Here is a 14,963-nt window from a genome sequence, read left to right as displayed (position 1 = left end):
GAAGGGGCTTTGGGGTGGGGAGAGAGGAAGGAGGGAGATTTGGAGCCCTGGTTGCGGGGGGGGGGGGTTGGGGTGGGTCACGAGGGGGCCCTGAAAGTCCCCATGAGGGAAGCAGGGCTGGGCTGCAGTAGAGGAAGCGGGTGAGAGAGTCTTCCATCACCCCCACCCTCCTTCCAACTTTGGGGCATGTAAATCTTCTCTGACTTCCCACCTCTCCAACACCCCCACCCCAAATAGAAGTGTCGTCCTCCTCCTCCTCCCCTATCTCAGAAGGTGAGCTGGTTCGAGTCTCTAGTCGGATTTTGTGTCTGTGGAAGCTCCGCCTCCTCTTTGCTAGGTGTTAAGGATCCGCTTGATCTGGGTGCATTTTTACTTGGTAAATTCAGAGGCTTGCTTCCCACCCCAGGCTGTGTGGCTAGGAGGTGTCCCAGGGTGAGTTTAGATTGGAGCGGTATTAAACCTGCCCTTACTCACAAAATTGTGTGGGGTTTTTTATTTTCTTTTGGTGGGAACTCCCCCTCCCCCCTTTTAGGCTACAAGGTAAGGATCCCACCCATGGTCCAATCCTGAGCAAGTTTTCTCAGGGCAGGTTGCCCAAATTCAAAGGCTCTTACTCCCAAGTAAGTGTGTGGGACTGCACCTTTTTAATATGTGGCTTGAAGTGGTGGCAGGGTGGAAGCTGCTATTTTAACCATCCTGGTGTGCTCAGAGTGGGATAGTTAAACTGTGGTTAAATGTATGCGCACACCACTTTCTCATAAATGTTTGGAATGTGTGGTCATTGGTTTGGGGTTTTTCTTTTTGAAAGAGGCACTTCCCCCTTTCAGAAATTAAAGATCATTTAATATGCAGAGGCAGTTGACACTGATGTTTTTTCGGTCATTCTTCCGCCTACGCTTAAATCCATCCCAAGCACGCTTTCGTTACCTCCCTGTACTGTGAAATATTGTAATCTGTGTTAGTCGTGAGCATGGAACATGGATGTGGTTTTTCTTGTTCCAAATGAATGTCCCCAAGTGAGAGGGGTAAAATGGGAAAGTGTCAGTCCCTTCCCCTCCACCACCCCAAAGTCTGGCACACTGGCACCTTCCTTACCACCAGTAGTGCAAGATCACCAATCTCCTGTCTCCTCCTTCAGGAAGTCAATTTGTTGGACCGTGGTCATAATACATCATTTTGGAGGTGCTTCCACAATTGAGGGTCAGATAAAAATGACCTCTTGTTGATACCTCAGTGCTGAAGAGGCTATTCCCTTATTTATTTGTTTAGTGTCATCTACATACATGGTGCTTTACAAAACAAAAAAACAGGTATGACAGGTCCCTGCCCTGAGGAGCTTACATCCTGAAATAGACACGAGACAAACAGCAGAGAAAGTGAGGGAAAAATGAGTAGGAGATCCATTGTGTTTAGAAGACTTGCACACATCCTCAGGGATGCCCTGGTTGTGGGCTTCCCAAAAAATTCCAGGTGACCACCGCCAGGAATGAAATGCGGGACTAGGTGGGCCTTTGGTCTGAACTAGCAGGTCTTTTCTTCTGTTCTAAGATGCTGAGGATCACTTAATTTATGAGGTGGAGCAGCTACCACTCAGTGTTCTTCACTTCACTGGTCCTTCGTAGTAGTATAGATTTCTCATTGCCACCTTCATACAGGGTGAGGTTTTGGGGTGACAGCTCTGTCTCTATTGCCTTTTCCCTTTCAACAAGTCTTTTATTAAGTAAGAGATCTTTCCTAGTCTGCATCTGTACAGAATAGGCTTTTAGATAAAAAAAATTCCTTCCAGCAGCACCTTAGAGACCAACTAAGTTTGTCATAGGTATGAGCTTTCATGTGCATGCATACTTCTTCAGATGCACGAAAGCTCATACCTATGACAAACTTAGTTGGTCTCTAAGGTGCTGCTGGAAGGAATTTTTTTATTTTGTTTTTATTTTGTTTCGACTACGTCAGACCAACACGGCTACCTACCTGTAACTAGGCTTTTAGATGTTTTATTGCCTGTGTTTGATGGCTACTAGCCATGATGGCTTTGCTCTGCATCCACGCAGTAATGCTTTTGAAACCACAGGAGGGAGAGTGCTGTTGTGTTTGGGTCCTGCTTGGGGGCTCCCCAATCTTTTTGTGGTACTTACTCTTATTTTGTGGCTCAGGTACAGGATCCATTTCTCGGGGAGGAGCTTGCAGTGGTTGTCAAAATAATAATAATAATAATTTTTTTATTTATACCCCGCCCTCCCCAGTCAAAACCAGGCTCAGGGCGGCTCACACCAATAAAAGAGGTGCTGGTAGTTGGGTGTCTTTTTCTCTGAAGAATTAAGGGATAACAAACGAAAGTGCTTTGTAGTGAAACGAGAAGTGGGATTTCCCTAACTGTAGAAAATGTTCCCTTTTTTTAATTGGCTGTGTAGGAAACGTGCAAACAAAACGCCACATTCCAGTGTGGTTTGATTTTCCAGTCATTATTCATACTCTCTTCCTATCTGAAGGGTGTGGAGGCAGACTTTTTTTTTAAAAGAAAAAAAGCATAACACCCTGCCCCCAAGGGGGTTTAGTGTTTATGCGAGCAATGAGTTCAGAGGTGTGTTTTTAAATAAAGTGACAATATTCATTTTTTTAAAAAAAATTAATACTAATAACCTAAAATACTTAATTTTGCACAATTTGTATTTCTTTGTTTCTGAAATACTGGCCTTTGAGCTAAAAAGTTGTGGCCAAGTAGGTTCATAAAATACATATCTCTCATAATTTAGATTTAAATGCAACCACTAGATTTTTGTGTTTTCTTTCTTTCTTAAAAAGCAAATCCTCTTAAGATGTGCAATTCTGAGGGTGTTTTTTAACTAAAGAGAACTGCCAATATTATGAAGTGCTGCTCTTAAAAATATTTTGGACAATCCATTTAAATCAGGGATGGTTAGTGGATATTTTGAACTATCCATTTAAATCAGAGATGTTACTGATTTAAGTAGTCCCACCCATCAGCTCCTGCCAGCATGACCAACGGTCAAGGATGATGGGAGTTGTAGTCCAACAGCAGCTGGAGGGCCACAGGTTTACCCCTCCACACACACATTTAAAGATGCATGCCAAGGCCATAGTGTTAAGTTAACCAGTTTGTGGCAGTGTAATAGAAACATGTTTGTTAATGACAAATAACTAACAATTGTTGCAAGCAGTGGTTAAGCAAACATTAACTGGACGTTGTTTCCTTTTACTGCTACCATTGAGAAGAATGTTTGCACTCTTCAGGCAATCTGGCTAAAACAATTGATGCTCTGTCTCTTTCAGAATGGCTTTGGACTCCAGTGGGATGCCTATCCCTTAAATTCTTTGAATATACTTTAGAACCACAAATTTCCTCTAAAGCTCCTGGAAGCTATGCTTTTTTCAATTGCCTTGCTATGCTACTCAAAGCAGAGGTGGGGAGACTGTGGCCTTTTTTGTTGTTGTTTAGTCGTGTCCGACTCTTCGTGACCCCATGGACCAGAGCATGCCAGGCACTCCTGTCTTCCACTGCCTCCCGCAGTTTGGTCAAACTCATGTTGGTAGCTTCGAGAACACTGTCCAACCATCTCGTCCTCTGTCGTCCCCTTCTCCTTGTGTCCTCAGTCTTTCCCAACATCGGGGTCTTTTCCAAGGAGTCTTCTCTTCTCATGAGGTGACCTCTTCTCATGAGTATTGGAGCCTCAGCTTCAGGATCTGTCCTTCCAGTGAGCACTCAGGGCTGATTTCCTTCAGAATGGATAGGTTTGATCTTCTTGCAGTCCATGGGACTCTCAAGAGTCTCCTCCAGCACCATAATTCAAAAGCATCAATTCTTCGGCGATCAGCCTTCTTTATGGCCTTACTAAATGTTGTTTTTATTAGTATTATTGTGTTTATATCCCACCTTTCCTCAAACAGCTGAAGGGTGGTGCACATGGTTCTTGCCTCTTCTGTTTTTTCCTCACAGCAATCCTGTTAGGTATTAGATATTTGTTGTCTAGCCAACAGCCAACTAGGCAGCTTCATGGCACTGGGCTCCTAAAGAAGAACTTCATCTTCCTTAAGACTCACAGGTCACTTTTTGCACGGCACAGACTCTCAGTTGGCCTTTCTAATAGAGGTCTGTTTCCTTAATATTGGATTTTGGATTTTTTTAAAAAAAATAATGGGTCAACATGACTACCTTTGCTCTTCCGGTAGGCATCTCATTCCAGTCCTTCTTCCCATCCCCAACTGAGCAACTTCAGTGATGGAGGGCTTAGCAATTTGTTTCAAACATTCAAGAAAGGGTGGTAGCTTTGGAAATGTATCTCGAGCCCAAGGGCTAGAGCAAGTTGCATATATTAGCTGCATGTAATTACCATACTTTGTAGGTCATTTCCACAAATGTGCTGGGTGCCAACTTGCAAGAGACAGATACGTTTCACTCCTGTGATAATTCTGGTTTGGAATGGTTAACATCAAATATGCAAAACCCTAACCCCCCATGCTGCCCGGCCAGTGAATCTGAATAAGCTCTGGAGACCATGAGATTTCCAATGCTCCAAGCTAACGCTTCCCCCTGCCCCACTTCAAGCTTTAGCATGAAGACCAAAGCATGGCCCAACAAACATCACTGTTTAGCACTGTTATGTGTGATGGGGTGGATTTAGATGTTTTCTGTTGCATCAGATCTACAGGCTGCCTTTATTTTATCTTTACAAATGTTGATATTTTGAGTCTTCAATAGTAGTAAGAATTTTGATTGTAATATAGTTGTCACATAGGCAGCATTCAAAAGTTGCCGGCCGCATTTTACACCTGGCTATTGGCCACTTGCGACCAAGTGAAGATGCCCGGGTGCCAGAATGGCGTCTGACATCTCCACCATCTGGAGCTGCGTGCCTGGGGATCCTTGGATCTTGACTCTTTTCACACACCAGCAACACATCTTGTAGAATTGTACCCGATCTATTTTATCTGCACAATCAGAATGAATTTCAGGAGCCAAAGGGTCATATTGGAAAATATGACTTACAAACCACCAGGCCCCAAAATGGCAACTAGACATTCCGTTTTGGATGCTTCACTGCTGATATGCATTAAAAACTGGCAAGAGTTTTTAACAGTTTGGATGGAGGGGTAATAATTAGCAAGGAGTGTGTGTGTGTGTGTGTGTGTGTGCGTACCATCAATGTTGGGTGGATAAGATTAGGATCTTAACCACTGGACAGGACATCTTTCTCAGATTTTTACCTGTAACTGAAAACCTATACTATCTCCCCTTTTTTAAAAATAAAAAATAAAAGTAATTATTTTGAAATCGTAGGTTCTGGACTTCATGAATGCCCAGCCGTGCTTTGAAGACCTGGGACTACTGCTGTTGGGCTCATGGTCTATACACTCACTGTGAGAGGAGAGGCACCCTTGGAATACCCTGCTAGAAGGAACCGGGTATGTATCTGCTTCTGTAAAGATCTGCGCTGCTCAGCCGTAGGAGGTGGAGGGGAAATGCTCCCTTAGCTGTGTTGTGGTTTCGAGTCAGGAAGCTTCGGAGAAGGAATGAAAAGTTGTCCTCCCTATCAAGCAATGTTTATGCTGGATTCTGGTAGATTAACAGCCTGGTTGTGTTAGCTTCATTCCACTGGAAACTCTTAAACCTCTCTGTTATACTATCAGTTGCACTGGATTCCACCCCCCCACCCCCCCAAACACATTTCTTTATTTGTAGAAAAGTTTAAGATTTCCACAGCAGAAGAATTCCCTCTCCCTAATTGCACACTTGGTGATAACAGGACATATAGCAATACGCCTCAATTTCCCACATCTCTCGCCTCCTCATCTCCATCAATCTCTACCTCCAATGTCATGGCAGTTTCCTAAATGTGTACAGCAGCGTTTCTCAACCGCTGTTCCGCGGCACACTAGTGTGCCGCGAGACGCTGGCTGGTGTGCCGCGACGTGCGGCGACGAGAAGGGCGATTTGCATTGTCACGTGCCTGGCGGCCGCCAATTAACAACACTGACCCGCCGGAAAGCAATATTTCTCCTCCTCTTTCCCACAGCTCAGTGCAAACGAGCCTGGCGGCCGCCAATATACACCACTGACCCGCCGGACGGCTTGTGAAGCCTTATTACAGGAGATTGCAACCAACACAGCAATTGGCAAGTGTTTATTACAGTCATAATTATAGCCAATATAGGGCGGCACAGAGTTAAATTTTTTAACTTTTTTAATGGTGGTGTGCCTCGTGATTTTTTTCACGGAACAAGTGTGCCGTGGCCCAAAAAAGGTTGAGAAACACTGGTGTACAGTACTGCGTCTTTAAAGTCACATATTAAGCAGTTTGTGGTTGTAGCAGACACCCATATGGACTTTCCCATTCTGCAAGCATATGCAGGAACTGAAGAAAGGTTCAAAAGAAGTAAAGGCGGGACAGCAGAGAGAAGAATAAAGGAAATGCAATTTGTTGTAGTTGAGAATATCCACATTAAGTACAGTGGTACCTTGGGTTACAGATGCTTCAGGTTACAGACTCCGCTAACCCAGAAATATTACCTCGGGTTAAGAACTTTACCTCAGGATGAGAACAGAAACCGTGTGGCGGCAGCAGGAAGCCCCATTAGCTAAAGTGGTACCTCAGGTTAAGAACAGTTTCTTGTTAAGAACGGACCTCCAGAAGGAATTAAGTTCTTAACCCGAGGTACCACTGTAATGCTGTAAATCACTGGTGTTTGATTTATCCCAGGGGTGATGCAATACCACACAATGGAGACAACTTGCATTTCTTTTATAGCCTTTTTACCCTGCTCTTTAGCCAAGAAGGCTCTTATTACAAGGGACAGTAATAAGACGGTCTCTGCCCTCCAGCTTGTTATCTAAAAGACATGGCACATAAGGAAAAAAGGGGTAGGAAGGGCAGAGGAAAAGAGCAAGCTCAAGCTTCAGCTCTTACCATTACCAGCTGAAATGGAAACAGTTCAGGATTCCTCATGGAATGGCTACTGCTAAGTGACTATCAAGGGGTGGTCAAAGGCGTCTGGGATCTCGGCAGTAGCACGATGGGGGGCTGTTAAAAGCTGTGCAGGACTTGCTTGCTGCTTTTTCTGTGTTGGCTGCTATGAAGTAGCTTTTTAGGCAGAACTAGCTAGAGTTCTGTGAAGTGGGTCTCTCTCGGGGGCTGCAGGACCTGTGGCGGTGGAGTGTGAGGTTTAAAGTGCTGTCGTCTTGAGGGCCTTGAGTTCAAGGCACAAGGTGTTTTGTTTTTCAACAGTGAGCATGTGGGTGGCCAAGAACATTGCTTCGCAGTTGTGCGGCACTTTGTGCGTTCAGAATTATGTGCATTCGAAGCTAAAGCAGGCGTGCAGAGTTAATCCTGATAAAACAAATGGGACTGGGGAGAAGCTGAGGCTTGCTTAAGGCAGCTGAGTGGGGCCCTGCTCAACCGTACGCCTCACCAGGTGGCCTTGGGCCAGTCCCCATCTCTCAGCCTGGCCTATCTCCCAGGGTTTTTGTGAGGATAAAAATATGCATTACCTTGGGCTCTTTGAAGGAAAGGTGAAATAGAAACAATACCGTATTGGTCTGAATATAAACCGCACCTTTAAAATTAAAGGGGGGGGGGGAGACAATACCCGAATATAAGCCACTCCCTTAAAATTCCGCAGGCACTCACACCTGTTCCATTTTACCGTATGTCTGTTTCAGCAGCGATATCGTAAAAGCCAATTTTTGTAATGTCGCAAATTTAAGCCGCACTTTCACTTTTCACGGTCAGAATTTTGGGGAAAAAGTTAGGGTTATATTCAGGCCAACACAGCAGTTTTTAAAGTGGGGGAACCCTCTGTCTCCTATGTGGGCAACTAGATCTCAAAGATTGTATTAAACTATGCTATCGTCAGAGCAAACTCAGTGAAATAAATGGACCTAGGTTGGTATTGCCCATTATTTTCAATGGGTCTACTCTGAGCAAGGCTAGCATTAGATACAGCCCTATGTCTGGACCATTACAAAATACATGTGAGGGCCAAGCTATATGTTTCATTAAGGATGTGTTTACAGTTGCGTCCTTAGAAGCGTGGCAAGTGCTTTCTTAGAATCGTAGAGTTGGAAGGGACCCTGAGGATCATCTAGCTCAACCCCCTGCAATGTGGAAACAGGCAGGCATCCCATACAGGGATCGAACCTGCAACCTTGGCACTATCAGCACCATGCTCTAACCTCAGGAAACAAACAAGTGGTGGTGAAATCCAGATGAGATCTACAAGGTAGGGGATTAGCTCTCGATCACCAGAAAATGTTATCCGTTGAAGCTGCTAGTTGCACACATTGGTGCTATCTGCTGAAACTAGTACTTTGCTGGGGGGGGATGGGGGAATTACTGTGGGGAATGGGTTAAGCCACTCCCACTTCATTGCACTTCCTAGTTGCTGCTTTAAAAAAAAAAAACGAAAGAAAACACTGGCCATACATCTAAGCATGCAGTTGTAAACTATTACCAGGATGTATTGCTTTGTTCAGAGTTTTAGGGAAATGCAGATTTGCATCTGGGTTGCTGGTTCCCCCTCCCACACACACCCCTTTTCAAGAACACACACATTTCCCAGATAGCGATGTGGGTTTTCTGGAAAACTTTGCCTTGGCAGATTTCCCAGAAAACTCTGGAAAATGTCCCAATGCCCTGTATCTTTAAAAGAAAAAGTTATTCCAATAGTCAAAGAGTTGAAACGAAATATTTGATTGAGGGCAAGGCAGTGGTGGTGCTGGTGGAAATCAACAAAGTGTACACTTTCCGAGCCGTTCATGGTTTTATTGAAAGCATTTCTATTTGAATATCTGCAAATAGTGTAAGACGGGACTCTTCCCCTTAAAAATGTTAAGAGAGAGAGAAAAAAGGAGAGACTGGAAACTTTTCCCTGGCTGCTTTTGGCACCCTCTGAAAGCTGTGTGGGAAGGGCCATAGCTCAGTAACAGAGCATCTGCGTGGCATGTAGAAGGTTCCTCTACATGCATCTCGGCATCTCCGGGTAGGGCGGGTAAAGACTTGTATGAAACCCTGGAGAGCCGCTATCAGGAAGCGTAGACAATACTGAGCGAGATGGATCACTTTTTCTGACTCAGAACAACACAGCTGAATCATTTTGGGGGACAACCATAGCTCAGCAGGCAGAGCAGCTGCTTTGAAGGTTCAGTCCCTGCCTGGCATCTCCAGGTGGAGCCTAACATTCTGGAGAACTGCTGCCAGTCAGTGTAGGAGGCAGTGCTGAGCTAACAAATGGTCTGGCTCAGGAGAAAGAAACTTCCTGTGTTTCTGTTGCTTGCCATGCCATTTACACCTGTTGAAATTCCCTAGCCCGCACCCTTAGAATCACAGAACAGTAGAGTTGGAAGGGACCATGAGGGTCATCTAGTCCAACCCGCTGCAGTGTAGGAATCTGTTGCCCGGTGTGGGGATCAAACCTTGATAATAAGAGTCTCATGCGCTGTTGACTGAGCTATATCCAGTCAATGGTTAAAGGTGCTGTGGCCCTGGCCTCATTTTTATCCCCACTGGCCGACCTAGTACTTGGTCCTGTTCCAAAAGCCTCTGGCAAGAGAGATTTGTCCTTTTGCAAGCTGCCTCCTGGAGGGTGAGAAGAGGGTATCCAAAAGAGGGAATGAACAAACTTTTGGTACTGGCTCCACCTGGCTCCTGAAGGAATGTGGTCCTTGACAGAAGAAAGGTTGTCCACTCCAACACTTTTAATAATTCACGTTATTTCCCCCCCCCCCAAAGATGGACAGTATCAGCCTCAATTGTTAAAGCAAAAGTACATGAGTTGGAGCCAGATATGATAAAACTTTTCCAGAGTGGTCAGATTTCAGTATCTAATATAATCGGCAGCTGGTTCCTCAGAAGTGCCAAGCGCAGGCAATCTTAGTCAGATTCTTCTATATCCTCAGAGTCATAAAGGGACCTCACAGGTCACCTTGCCCACCCCCTGCTGCTCAAGAAATCTGCTGATGCCGTGTCCCTCTGATAGTCAGCCAGCCAGCATCTGCTTGGAAACCTCTTGGTGAAGGAGAGTCCACGGTCTTCCAAGACGGTCTGTTCCTGTGTTGAACAGCTTGTACTTTCACTATGTCCTTCCTTACGTTGGGTGCATAGGTATTGGTACAGTCTCTCTTGAGGAGGGCCTCTGAGCTGCTTACATCAAGCCTGGGAGTTTCCTTACTTAAAACACCCAGGAGGGAAGCCTTGGAGACAACCAGGTCTCACATCTGCACCTCCAGTTATCCAGATGAGGAACTTGAAGAAGCCGCCTTATACGGAATCAGATATGTATGGCAAATGCAGCCACCCTGACATTTAAAGCACACCGAACACACATTTAAAACACATGACTTCCCCCAAAGAATCCTGGGAAGTGTTGTTTCCAGTTCGCAGGGCTACAATTCACAGCACCCTTAACAAAGCATAGTTCCCAGGATCCTTTGGGGGAAATCACATGCTTTAAATGTGCCTTGGGTGTCCTATAGGTGTATGGTATTGGATCTGCCCTTAGTCCATCTAGCTCAGCAGTGTCTGCTACTAAACCATCTGGCAGCAGCTCTCAAGGATTTCAGGCAGCAATCTCTTCCTGGAGACAAAAGGGACGAACCTGGGACTTTCTGAATGTAAAGCACATGCTGTAAACACTGAGCTAGGCTCCTTCCTTTGCTCCCCACCCCCCCAAAAACCCCATACCCCTCCCCTAACAACTAGGAGAGCTGCTGGTATATTATCATTCCCCCCTCCCTTTGGATTGTTTGTTTTAATTTTAATTTTATTCCGTTTATATCTCGCTTTTCCTCCAAGGAGCTCAAGGTGGCATTCATGGTTCTCCCCCTCCCCATTTTATCCTCACAACAACCCTGTGAAGTGGTTTGGGCTGAGAGACGGTGATTAGTCTCCATGATCGCCCAGTGAGCTTCCTTGCGGAGTGGGGATTTGAACCCCGGTCTCCCAGGTCCTCTTTAACCTCTGTGCCACGCTGAAAACAGCACAGCTTTGCTCTTGAATCTCTCCCCTGCTACTTATGAGTGTTCCTGCTGCAATGTAGCACTGTTGTGCCCATTCATTATGTTATTAATTAATTTTATGAAACAGTTCATTTTTAGAAATGGTGTAACTGTCCGTAGAAAATTGTTTTGAAAGCTTTTTATATATTTTTTTTTCCATTGCAATAAACTTTACGCAGAAAACTTTCCATTCTGCACTGGTGTTGATAGTAAACGGTGGCCAAGAGCAGGAATTGCTCATCCTTGATATAGCAGACCTTTCCAAGTCAGTAAACAAAAGTGTTTTGAACCTTTTCCCTGCTGTAACCAAGGGCAAGTGTCTCTGTGGATTTGGTGTGTTGAGTGCGCCTGTGAAGACTTCCCTTCAGATGTGCTGATCTAATGCATCCAATCCCAACAATGCTCGGTGAATTCTTGGTAGCACAAGTCATGGGGTGCTCAGGGGTGAACGTTGTGGGGCTGTTGATTTTCTTGTACTTCCTTGCTGCTTCAGGGAGCTGCAACCCTCCCTGAACTCAAAGCCTTCTGGAGCCTGCTCTGCTAAGAGGCTGCTTTGGATATCAAGATGGAGATTTGGCATCCCAGTGTATTCAGCTGTTGATGTTTTGCAATATTTATTAAAGGTGGTTCTGAAGAAATAAGAAATAACACTTGTCAACACGCACATTTCCTTGGGAGCACTACAGCTTTTTGCCAAAAGTGGCTTTTCTCTCCATTTAAACTTCTGCTTTATTGTATAGTTAATCAATATTTTGATTATACAGCAGCAGGGCCCAATGGCAATCAATATGCCGATCATTTGTTAAAAGTCAGCATCTGGTAGCAATCTCCCTGCGAGCATGTGTTTTTAATAAGTAGAAGAAGAGCTTTTAAATGTCTCTTTCATTTTGCAAACTGCTGCCCTTTCTCAGCTGCAAACAGCAACATCAAATCAATCTACCATGTTTCTTACAGTTTTGCTCAGCAAAGCTGCTGAGGTTGAATGTATTAGATCTGAAGGATGCATTAAATCAGCACATCTTGAAGGGAAGTGGCACTCAGCTGTCGGTCCCTTCTCCCTGTGTGCCGTCCCAAGCGCTACCGCTATTCTGTGCTATCCACCGGTTGAAAGCCTGCTTAAGCAATCAAAGCAAACTTAATCCCGGATACATCAAGTCTTGTTGGACTGCACTTCCCATCAGCCCCAGTTAGCATGACTAGGGATGATGGGAACTGGAGTCCAACAACATCCAGAGGGCACCACGTGGACTACCACTGCACTTGGGGCAATGTAAGGAAGATGTGAGAAGCAGAATCTCAACCTCACGTTACTTGTTGTTTCCTATTGATAACAGTCCCTCAGGACCCTCTCCCCTGTGAGGACCCCCCCTATAGCAGCAGTAGCCTAAGATTAAAGCATTCACATTCAGAAAGGCTGTCCTTGATCTGTTGATTTGGGGGAGAAAGCAGGTCTGGGATATAGATTTGCAGTTGCACATACAAGGTCTGGCAGTCTGTGACTTGTGGGATGCAGGAAGAAATAGGCTCTACTCCAAGCTCCACCCTACATCTGGCTCCACCCCCATAGCCACTATTTTGCCCTTGTCTCTGATTGGTGGGTGTTGGTGTTCTAGTAAAAAACAAGCAAACAAACACCGCAAACCCAGATCCTACAAGCCTGGAGTCTGCCTACCTTGCCTTATGGCTCTGATAGTCGATGCACTATCCACTATGGGTAGTGGATGCAGGAGTGCAGACCCCTGGTGTTTTGTCCCAGGGCACTTTAAGGGCTTTGGTTAAGAAAGCTGGGTTTAGATCTAAGAAAACGATGGCAATGTTGGCCTCCAAAGCATAACACCTTGGTCTGGAGCAGGTGTGGGGTACCTTTTGGCCCTCCAGGTGTTGCTGAACCACAGCTGCCATCATCCCTGGCCCCTTGGCCATGCTTGCTAGGACAAATGGGAGTTGTAGATCAGCTTCATCTGGATGTCCGAGAGTGTGCCACACCTGCTCTAGAGATACTATCTTCATCTTTCTATGGAGGCTAATGTTGGTGTGCAGTGGTGACAAAGAATATCAATTGCAACTACAGCTGCCTCCCTTGCTAGTTGTGGAATCTCTTTTAAAGAGCTATTTCTGGCTTGCACGAAGCATTTAAGAGTGCAACATGGTCCTTACTGGGACTTTGAGGCCCAACTGAACACTTGGAACAGCTGCTCATGCAGGTTTGTCAAATGGTTTAGACTGGTTGATGGCTACTACCGGGGCCCAGTTCCTTCCACCTGAGTTGTTCTCCCTTTCTTTCCTCTGTACAGAAATTGTCCTCACCTATCCAGTGTCCTCAAAATAAAAGTGAGCTTTAACAGCGATGGCTTCATCAGACTTGCATATTTATATGTAAACAGTGGCATGCAAATTAGCTTTGTTAGCAACCTTTCCTGAACAGGCTGGAATGTGTTGCTGTTCTAAAACTCCAGCCAGGAACTGCTGTTTCCTTTATAGAAGCCGCTTGGCCAGAAGACGAAAAAGAATGTTTGGCTTTGAGAGGCGGCATCTGCGCCCTCCTTGTTGCTGCAAACACAACATGCTTCTCCAGGGACACCATAGCACAGTCACAGCCTATTTAAAATTGTCTCCTTACTACCCTCCCCCCCCAGCTGATTTTGGACCAGGGCTATTGCCAGTAGTGGGTCACTTAACATCCAAGTGTTAAAGGTGCCAGGGGATTGGGGGGGGGGTTGCTAGTTCTTTGAAGTACATCCACTGCGACTTTTATCACAGTTGTGGAACTGCTGGCAGCTCTTCAGTTTGCAAGCTAGATTTTGCCATTGAGACTGTATATATGTAGTGCAAAGGTACGGTAGGTGTTTTTTTTTGGGGGGGGGGGTAAAACCACTGGATAGCATTTGGGTCTTAGATCATTAGATCAGTGTTTCCCAAACTTGGGTCTCCTGCTGTTTTTGGACTGAAATTTCCATCCCTACCTAGGGATGATGGGAGTTGGGGATGGGACACACTATACAATTTCATAGGTGGAGGAATTACAGTCTTAGGGTAAATTCACCCTTCCAAGTTTCTCTGTCTGGCCCTTGGGACTCTCCCCAGCACACCCCTTCTCTGCAAGACATGTCATAGTCACTGGCCCTCCTTGAGTGTTTTTGCCTCGCTGGAAATGTGTCATCGAATATTGATAATGTCTGTTGCTTGCCTAGATGGAGGGCAGATAGGGGTGTGTGAATGTGTGTATAAAGCAGCCCACTGCACAAAGTCAAAATTTACATTGCTTGCTCTGCCCAGCTTTGTCTCTGGCCTTGCCCGGCACTGGCATATGGCCCCCGGAAACAGACTAGAACAAGATTCTCCACCTAGGAGAGCAGCATTGGAAGTCCCACCTCTTCCACGGCCCAGCCAAATTTTGGTCAGAGTTGGTTCTTCACTTGTGAAATAATAAGACACAGGGTGGATGAATGAAGCAGACAGACAGACAGACAACAAAGGGCTCTGCAGATTGCAAGTGGCATGTGGGAATTATTTAGCAGTAACAAAAGTGTTTGGATAATAATAATAATTTATTATTTGTACCCTGCCCATGTGGCTGAGTCTCCCCAGCCACTCTGGGCAGCTCCCAACCAAATATTAAAACAATACAGCATTAAATATTTAAAACTTCCCTAAACAGGGCTGCATTCAGATGTCTTTTAAAAATAGGATAGCTGCTTATTTCCTTGACATCTGTTGGAAGGGCGTTCCGCAGGGCGGGTGCCACTACTGAGAAGGCCCTCTGTCTGGTTCCCTGTAACCTCACTTCTCACAATGCCCTCGGCGCTGGGTCTCTGTGTCCAGGCTGAATGATGGGGGTGGAGACGCTCCTTCAGGTATACAGGACTGAGGCCGTTTAGGGCTTTAAAGGTCAACACCAACACTTTGAATTGTGCTCGGAAACGTACTGGGAGCCAATGCAGATCTCTCAGGACCG

At 45.5% G+C, this 14,963-nt stretch overlaps 1 protein-coding gene across 4 annotated transcripts in view; it reads left to right on the top strand.

Moving 5' to 3' along the window:
- DCUN1D3 (defective in cullin neddylation 1 domain containing 3) overlaps window positions 1-14,963 on the top strand; it is a 42,345-nt gene that overhangs the window by 5,045 nt on the left and 22,337 nt on the right. Inside the window, exons 1-2 of one of the 4 annotated variants that reach the window (XM_035131539.3) lie at window positions 106-273; window positions 5,297-5,421. The gene's annotated coding sequence lies outside the window, so the exon portion shown is untranslated. Of the gene's footprint in view, window positions 1-105; window positions 274-507; window positions 621-5,296; window positions 5,422-6,031; window positions 6,133-14,963 lie in introns of those variants that run through there. The other 3 variants (XM_035131541.3, XM_035131538.3, XM_088656933.1) reach the window with 3 other exon arrangements.

This window comes from Zootoca vivipara, chromosome 13 (assembly GCF_965207765.1).
Source record: "Zootoca vivipara chromosome 13, rZooViv2.hap1.1, whole genome shotgun sequence".
In the NCBI taxonomy this organism is placed as follows: Eukaryota; Metazoa; Chordata; class Lepidosauria; order Squamata; family Lacertidae; genus Zootoca; species Zootoca vivipara.
This window is presented reverse-complemented; position numbering and strand designations above follow the sequence as displayed.